We start from the raw sequence: 9,474 nt of genomic DNA, 5'->3' as shown, positions 1-9,474 counted from the left end.
TATATGGGAAAATATTTCTAAATTACTTAGTGGGCTTCCCTTTACTTAGTACACTAGGCCAACAAGACACTTCGAGACTTTTCTGGAAAAGGAGAAAAAGGCTCTTATTAGATCACTGGTTCTTTGTATATGTGTACTCAGTTGCTTCAGTTGTTTGACTCCTTGCGACCCTATGGACTGTAGCCTGCCACGCTGCTCTGTCAATGGGATTTTCTAGGCAAGAATACTGGAGTGGGTTGCCATTTCCTCCTCCAGGAGATCTTCCCAACCCAGGGATCAAACTTGAGTCTCCTGCATCTCCTGCATTGGTAGGCGGATTCTTTACCCATGAGCCATCAGGGATATGGGTTGTTCCCAAAGAGTTTGGGCATTTTTCCTACCCCCAAACTCCTGGAATTAGGATTTTAAATATTCTCTCTGCCATCTTAGTTGCCTGGTTTTTGGCCCAGACTGTGAAATCTTATTGAATATTTTAGTCTGTTCAGGCTATAAAAATGCCATAAAAAGAGTGGCTTATAAATGACAAGCCTTTATTTCTCACAGTTCTGGAGGCTGTGCCTCCAAGGTCAAGGTGCCCAAAGTCTCTGGTGAGGGTCCTCTTTCAGGTTGCAGACTTCTTATTGGATCCTCCCAGGGAAGAAGGGGCGAGGGAGCCCTCTGGGGTCTCTTGCATAAGATCACAAACCCTATTCTTGAGGGTTCCATGTTCATGCCCCAAGCATTAACCTCCCAAAGGTCCCACCTCCTAATACCATCTCACTGGGCATTAGGGTTTCAACATATGAACTGGAGTGGGACACAAACATTCAAGCCATAGCAATGAATAGGCTATATTCATAAGACAAAATACAGGCTTTATCAAGAGAGGCTGCTTACACTCTACTTTCTAAGGTTTCATTGCATCTTAAACTGTAAAAAAAAGAAAAAAAGAAAAAAAATTCAAGGTAAAGTTCTACAGTCTTGTCCCTGGAGTTTGAACAAAACCCTACCATTGTCAAACTGTACACGGATGAGGTCCCCAACACCCCTTCTAAGTTACAAAGTGTCCAGTTTTGATGGCTACAGTAGAAGTTTAAGTGTGCTTAGAGTTTCAACCTCTGTGAAGTAATCATTAAATAGCACCTACCTTTTAAAAAATATCTACTCCATATGCATAATGTTAAACAAAAAACTTCTGCTGGGTAGAGAGATGAGTGTTTTCAATAGATTTTTATCAGGTGCTTGATACTAACACACTGTAAATGAACTATACTTCAATAATATAAATTTGAAAATAAATATATAAATTATCAGGTGTTTTAACAATATCCCAGATCTTTTTAATCAAAGCAGTCTGATTACCTACATTTTTAGCATGCCTCCTGGCCTAGTCAGTCATCTCATTCTCTTCTCCTCCGATTCATTCACTCACCCAGTTACTCATTCTTTCAATAAATATTTACCTGTGGCACACAGAGTCAGCCAAGACATGGTCTCTGCCCTCAGGCAGGTCAGAGCTGGCCTAGAATTCAATCTGGGTGCTATGGGAACATCTAAAGCAGAGCAGGAAGCCAGGAAGTTATCCTGGAGGAGATGAACCCTGGGCTGAGTTTTCAGGGGCCCAATGTGAAGGGTGAGTATTTCTGATATGGGTGGCATCGAGGAATGGTGGTCTCACATCAAGCCCTGTGGTTGCCTTGGGGAGCAGAGAAGGTGGTGCTCTATTTTCCGTATCTTCCCATGTGCTGTTTCCTTATCTAGAATGCTTCCCTCCCATTTTTTGCCAGAGTAATAATCCTCTCTGTTTTCTGATTTTTCTTTATATTCCCAGAATTCAGGACCATGCCTGGCATGTACAGGTGCCCAAATAAATGCTGCTGAACGAGTGAATGACTTTAAGGCAATGTAGTCATCGTGGACTCAATTGAGTCTGTCCTAGCAGAAGGAGAAGGGGATAACAGAGGATGAGATGGTTGGATGGCATCACTGACTCAATGGACATGACTTTGAGCAAACTCCGAGAGATAGTGAAGGACAAGGAAGCCTAGAGCGCTGCAGCTCATGGGGTCACAAAGAGTTGGACCCAACTGAGCGCCTGAACAACAGCAATTTTCCTAGAAGTAGCTGCTGCTGCTTTTAAGCTGATAGTGGTCTGCAGTTTCCTGTAACACAGAAGTTATCTTCTGCACTACATTGCTGACTCACCATAACCCCAATAGACAGCAAATGCCATGAGGGCAAGTAAGGTAACTTTCAGCTCTGAAGCCACAACATCCAGCACAAAGCTTGGCACACCACTGGTGCTCACCACGTGAGCAGTGTGAGGCAGCAGTGGTCCAGTGCCCCTCACACAGTCGTGCTGAGAAGGCAGTTCCCTGGGCAGAGTCAGGGGCTGTTCATGTAAACACAAGCTCCCCAACTCAGCTCTGGCTGATGGAAGAAGCTGGGGGTCTCTGGGCAGAGTCACAGTGCTGCAAGGCCAAGGGGTGGTCATGTGACCGCCGGTGCACTGCCTGAGGGCCCACTCCCGCCGTGGCCCTTGCCTGACAGTGGTGGCCAGGCAAACCCATGCCTCTCCCAGGATCTGTTTTGCAGCCAGAGGGGAGGCCCAGGTGGGGAGCCTGAGCCCAGGCAGTGACTGCCCGCCTCCTGAGCTTTTTTGTTTTCACTTCCCTCTCTGGTCCTAGTCTCTCAGGAAGCCACCCCTCTGGGTGCTTTGGTTTGTTTTCATTCTAAAAGTATTTGTTACAAACTATGTGCAAAGTAGGAAGTCAAGAAACACCTGGAGTAACAGGCACATTCGGCCTTGGAGTACGGCATGAAGCAGGGCAAAGGCTCATAGAGTTTTGCCAAGAGAACGCACTGGTCATAGCAAACACCCTCTTCCGACAACACAAGAGAAGACTCTACACATGGACATCACCAGATGGTCAACACCGAAATCAGATTGATTATATTCTTTGCAGCCAAAGATGGAGACGCCCTATACAGTCAGCAAAAACAAGACTGGGAGCTGACTGTGGCTCAGATCATGAACTCCTTATTGCCAAATTCAGATTTAAACTGAAGAAAGTAGGGAAAACCACTAGACCATTCAGGTATGACCTAAATCAAATCCCTTATGACTATACAGTGGAAGTGAGAAATATATTTAAGGGACTAGATCTGATAGACAGAAAGCCTGATGAACTATGGATGGAGGTTTGTGACATTGTACAGGAGACAGGGATCAAGACCATCCCCATGGAAAAGAAATGCAAAAAGGCAAGATGGTTGTCTGAGGAGGCCTTACAAATAGCTGTGAAAAGAAGAGAAGCCAAAAGCAAAGGAGAAAAGGGAAGATATTCCCATTTGAATGCAGAGTTCCAAAGAATAGCCAGGAGAGATAAGAAAGCCTTCCTCAGCGAGCAGTGCAAAGAAATAGAGGAAAACAACAGAATGGGAAAGACTAGAGCTCTCTTCAAGAAAATTGGAGATATCAAGGGAAAATTTCAGGCAAAGATGGGTTCGATAAAGGACAGAAATGGTATGGACCTAACAGAAGCAGAAGATATTAAGAAGAGGTGGCAAGAATACACAGAAGAACTGTACAAAAAAGATCTTCACAACCCAGATAACCACGATGGTGTGATCACTCACCTAGAGCCAGACATCCTGGAATGTGAAGTCAAGTGGGCCTTAGAAAAGCATCACTACGAACAAAGCTAGTGGAGGTGATGGAATTCCAGTTGAGCTATTTCAAATCCTGAAAGATGATGCTGTGAAAGTGCTGCACTCAATATGCCAGCAAATTTGGAAAACTCAGCAGTGGCCACAGGACTGGAAAAGGTCAGTTTTCATTCCAATCCCTAAGAAAGGCCATGGCCAAAGAATGCTCAAACTCTGCATCTCATCTCACACGCTAATGAAGTAATGCTCAAAATTCTTCAAGCCAGGCTTCAGCAATATGTGAACCGTGAACTTCCAGATGTTCAAGCTCGTTTTAGAAAAGGCAGAGGAACCAGAGATCAAATTGCCAACATCCACTGGATCATCGAAAAAGCAAGAGAGTTCCAGAAAAACATCTATTTCTGCTTTATTGACTATGCCAAAGCCTTCGACTGTGTGGATCACAATAAACTGTGGAAAATTCTGAAAGAGATGGGAATACCAGACCACCTGACCTGCCTCTTGAGAAACCTGTATGCAGATCAGGAAGCAACAGTTAGAACTGGACATGGAACAACAGACTGGTTCTAAATAGGAAAAGGAGTACGTCAAGGCTGTATATTGTCACCCTGCTTATTTAACTTATATGCAGAGTACATCATGAGAAATGCTGGGCTAGAAGAAGCACAAGCTGGAATCAAGATTGCCAGGAGAAATATCCTGGCACCTCCTCAGATATGCAGATGACACCACCCTTTCTGCCTTATGGCAGAAAGTGAAGAGGAACTAAAAAGCCTCTTGATGAAAGTGAAAGAGGAGAGTGAAAAAGTTGGCTTAAAGTTCAACATTCAGAAAACTAAGATCATGGCATCTGGTCCCATCACTTCATGGGAAATAGATGGGGAGACAGTGGAAACAGTGTCAGACTTTATTTTTTGTGGTTCCAAAATCACTGCAGATGGTGATTGCAGTCATGAAATTAAAAGATGCTTACTCCTTGGAAGGAAAGTTATGACCAACCTAGGTAGCATATTAAAAAGCAGAGACATTACTTTGCCAACAAAGGTCCATCTAGTCAAGGCTATGGTTTTTCCAGTGGTCATGTATGGATGTGAGAGTTGGACTGTGAAGAAAGCTGAGTGCCAAAAAATTGATGCTTTTGAACTATGGTGTTGGAGAAGACTCTTGAGAGTCCCTTGGACTGCAAGGAGATCCAACCAGTTCATCCTAAAGGAGATCAGTCCTGGGTGTTCATTGGAAGGACTGATGCTGAAGCTGAAAGTCCAGTACTTTGGCCACCTCATGGGAAGAGTTGACTCATTGGAAAATACCCTGATGCTAGGAGGGATTGGGGGCAGGAGGAGAAGGGGACGACAGAGGATGAGGTGGTTGGATGGCATCACCGACTCAATGGACATGGGTTTGAGTAAACTCTGGGAGTTGGTGATGGACAGGGAGGCCTGGCGTGCTGTGATTCATGGGGTCTCAGAGAGTCGGACACGACTGAGTGACTGGACTGAACTGAACTGATATGCACAGTATTGTCTTGTTGCCATGGTAATGGCTGCACTGGGAGCCACACCCAGGAGTGTATAGCATGTCTCCTTGGGAGCATGACTTAGAGGGAACTGGGCTGACCTTAGTCCACAGCCAGGGTCTCTCCTCAGACCCCTACACTGGCACTTGGTATCGACTCACCATCAGGTGATGCCCTGGAGTCTTGGAGATCAGGCATCATCTCTTTTTCTCCATTTTGGTGTCATTACTATGCAAAGGCAAACACCCCTGAGACTGCTAAGAGAAAAGCCAACATCTCACTCCCCAAAATAGACATAAAACCTGACCATCTCTAGTGAAGCTGCAATTATGGAATCCTGGGTTTTGAGAGGACTTGAAAGGTCACTTATATATAACCTCTTCAGTGGCACAAATTCTCTTTTCTGTGAGCCAGGAGCCAGCATCTGCTTGAATACCTTAAATTAAAGGCAACTTCAGCTAAAGGTAGCCCATTTCCCATTTCAAGGTTGGAGAGCTGTGACCTTAATTTTTTTCCCTTTATGAACTGCAATTGGTCTGTCTTGACTTTCTACCCATTAGCCCAGTTTCTAATCTTTTGAACTGCTCTATGAGTTATCCATTCCTAGCTACTCAGTAGCTTAAAGCTACATATTATCTCACAGTTTTTGTAAGTTAGGAATCCAGTTGTGGCTTAGCTGGACTCTGTTTGAAGGTGTCTCATGGGGCTGCATCAAGGTAGTAGTTATGCTAGGGTCTCATCTGAAAGGTTGACTAGGGAACAGTGCACTTCCAAGGACACATGAGTGTTGCCAGGATTCAGTTTCCTGCAGGTTGTTGGACTAAGGCCTCAGTTCCTTGCTGGCTGTTTGTCCATTTCCATGTAGGAATCTCTACAGGGCAGCTCACAGCATGGCCACTGGCTTCCTCAAAGCCAGCAAGGGAGAGAGAGCCTACCAGTAAGACAGAAGTTATGATCTCATGAAATCATAGAGGTGACATCCCCTTGGGGTTGACGTATTCAACTAGCTACCAGCAGTTACTCAAAGAGTGGAGGTTGGTATTGATCGGCCATGAATACCAAAAGGCAGGGATCATGGGGTCCATCTGCCTGGACTGCCACACAGAAGAAATTTATTCTGTCTCCCACAGAATCATCCTTCTAATAGTTGAAAGTAATTTTCATATCTTTTCATCTTGGCTATAGTCAAGTGAGTATCCTTATTATCCCAGCCATTGTCCTCAGAACTTGCTTTGCTGCTTATGTCAAAGTGGAGCCCCTAAACAGAGTTCAGTTCTCTGGCTGGACCTGACCAGGGTGGAGTGGGGCCTCCTGGGAGCATGAGCACTGGGAGACCCGCAGCTCCTCCTGCTAATTAAGGCTTGATTTCAAAGATAGAAGTTCTAGAAGCCCAGTCTTTCACTGCAGAAGAGTTTTGGTGTCAGTACACTGAATTCAGATTAAGAGTCCTATTAATGTTTCAGAGCAAACATTCCAGAGATCTTTGAATATTAGGTATTTTTGAACATGAAATTTCATAAATTGGAGAAGTGAAGATTTTCTCCTCCTTCTGTGTACCCCCACTCACCAATCTAGTGAATAGTTTACTTTAAAAACATTTTTTTTTCTCTCTCTAGAGTATTAAACAAATAGAACAACTTTTCATGAAAATAGACTATGAAGCCGTGGGCAGAATTCAGTGGGTAAGTTGGGTTGTGTTTTGTGAATCAGACTTGAAGTTACTGAGGAAAGTGTATAAAATGTTTGTTTCTGAGCCTTTCTGGAGTACATTATGCCCCTTAGTACATTTGCCAACTTGGAGGTGAACTAAGGGGACATGCACATTCACAATTTTCAAGCTCTTGTGTATCAGGTTAACTAGGAATTTCAGTAGCTCAGGCAAGTCCTGAGAAGGCTTTCCTAAAACCAGGGAATGAAGGGCATAGTTGCTACATTGCGTGCATGCATGCTAAGTTGCTTCAGTAGTGTCTGACTCTTTGCAACCCCATGGACTGTAGTCTGCCATTCCCCAGGCAAAAAAAACCGGAGTGGGTTGCCATGTCTTCCTCTAGGATGTGTTCCCAACCTAGGGATCAAACCTGTGTCTCTTATGTCTCCTGCATATGTCTCCTGCAGGTTCTTTACCACTAGTGCCACCTGGGTATTTGCTACCTTTCATGCATGCTAAGTCACTTTGGTCCTGTTTGATGCTTTGTGACCCTATAGACTGTAGCCTGCCTGGCTCCTCAGTCCATGCGGATTTGCTACCTTACCCAAAAGCAAAAGTGAAACACCAGTGAGCAAGAGATCCTATGAACAAGCAACACCTAATGATAATCAGATCCCTGACACACACGGAAAGTATTTAGAACAAGGATAGCCACAGAGTAATTTTTCAACAAATACTATCATCATCATCATTCTTAATGTTTCCCAATTTGGATTGTATAATAATGAGGAGCTGAGACATCTGCCAATGACATTCTCTGCCATTGTGCATCAGTAGCCTCCTATTGCTCTAGGATGAATTAAGTTCTAAAGTGACAAGTTGAGTCACGTTCACCTCTATTCAGACCTTGGACCAATCCCCTAATTAAAGCAAATACAAGTGTTTTCACTGTAGCCTGATTTGAAAGGGAATAGTTAGGATTCCAGAGAAGAGAAGGAAAGAAGTGAATTAGGGCTTTGGGGGGAGTGGAGAGAAAATGGAGATGTTCCCAGGCTTTTTGGGCACTCCCACTCCTTCCCTGTGACCACCGGTCTGCTCTTCCCTACATGCACTGCTGAGATTTGAAATGAAGCCTATGTCCTGGTGGGTCAGAACTATGCAGTCAGACCAACATGGGCTCAAGTCTCAGGCAAGACACTTACTAGTTGCTTGATCTGTATGTGTGTGTTAGTCGCTTAAGAAAGTGAAAGTCAGTGGTGTCAGTGGTGTCCAACCCTTTGCAACCCCATGGACTATACAGTCCATGGAATTCTCCTGGCCAGAATACTGGAGCCAGTAGCCTTTCCCTTCTCCTGGGGATCTTCCCAACCCAGGGATTGAACCCAGGTCTCCCACATTGCAGGCCGACTCTTCACCAGCTGAGCCACCAGGGAAGCCCAAGAATCCTGGAGTGTTAGTCACTTAGTTGTGTCCAACTCTTTGAGACCCCCATGGACTGTGGTCCACCAGGCTTCTCTGTCCATGGAATTCTCCAGGCAAGAATACTGAAGTGGGTTGCCATTTCCTTCTCCAGGGGATCTTCCTGACCCAGGGATCAAATCCAGGCCTGCCTGCATCCAGGCAGATTCTTTACCATCTGAGCCACCAGGGAAGACCCTGTTTGATCTTAGGCAGATAATTTAGTCTTTCTAGGTTTGAGTTTCCCATTTTGTAAAATAAGGAGAGTGATAGTACTTATCTTATCCGGTTATGGTAAGAATGGAGGTGAAGGTCCACATTGAGTGAAACAGGGTATGTTCTCAATCACCACCACCATCATTATCATCTTTAGAGAGACTGGGCAGGGAAGTGAGCCCAGACACTCGGTAGCACACTTCCAGCCCCAACCCAGCTAGTGCACCCCAGCTATTAGCCCCAAGCTTTTGGCAGCCAAGTTCATACCAGTGACCTAGTTCATACTAATATTTACCTCATGTCTATGCCCTGATGATAAGGAGAATTTTTGAAAGCCAAAAAGGCAGCAGACATTTAATGAACCTTCCCTTCTTCCCCAGGATGGCTTCTGTGCATATTTGCAGCTAGTATATTCGGAGCAGGCTGATGCTCGGGCTCGACAGCAAGAGGCTTCCTTCCAGCTGCCTGCTCTGCTACAGGGGCTGCCGTACAGGGGTCCCGTGCTGCGCATTCTTGCTGCGCCTGATGACACCTTAATCATGATCAGAGAAGATGGAGCCATTTATTTCTGGTCCCTGCAGCTGAAGTTGAAAAGAAGAAAGCGGGTTTTTGCATGTGCTTCTCATTTGATAAGGATGCTGAGTGCTCCAGTTTGATTTTATTTGCTATTTTAAACTGCTCCTTGAGTGGCATGATTACAGAAATTGTGTCCTTGAATATAATATATTCATGTTGGATTTTGCCAGTCTATGGGATGCAAATATGATCTCTATATGTAGGACAAGATAATTCTTCATTCCGCTGCTAAAATCAGATGGAGTGATGAATTACACATGATTCCATCATGTAATTTATCATGTCTTAATGAATGACAAATGGAAAAGAATTTTCCGTTTTTCTCCCTGTTAATGGTTCTTTCAGTTTAGGTAGTTCTGAGAGAACTTACTGAATCAAAGAATCAGAAATTCAGAAGGCAAGAAGCATTTGG

At 44.5% G+C, this 9,474-nt stretch overlaps 1 long non-coding RNA gene across 1 annotated transcript; it reads left to right on the top strand.

Moving 5' to 3' along the window:
- Window positions 1-1,525: 1,525 nt before the first annotated feature.
- On the top strand, window positions 1,526-9,043 carry LOC122447357. The gene is made up of 3 exons (XR_006271201.1): window positions 1,526-1,612; window positions 6,781-6,846; window positions 8,867-9,043. It is a non-coding gene; the product is annotated as an uncharacterized LOC122447357 (long non-coding RNA).
- Window positions 9,044-9,474: the final 431 nt, after the last annotated feature.

Source organism: Cervus canadensis, chromosome 9 (assembly GCF_019320065.1).
Source record: "Cervus canadensis isolate Bull #8, Minnesota chromosome 9, ASM1932006v1, whole genome shotgun sequence".
Classification (NCBI taxonomy): domain Eukaryota; kingdom Metazoa; phylum Chordata; class Mammalia; order Artiodactyla; family Cervidae; genus Cervus; species Cervus canadensis.
Note: the sequence above shows the minus strand (reverse complement) of the source record. Positions and strands in the feature narration are given on the sequence as shown.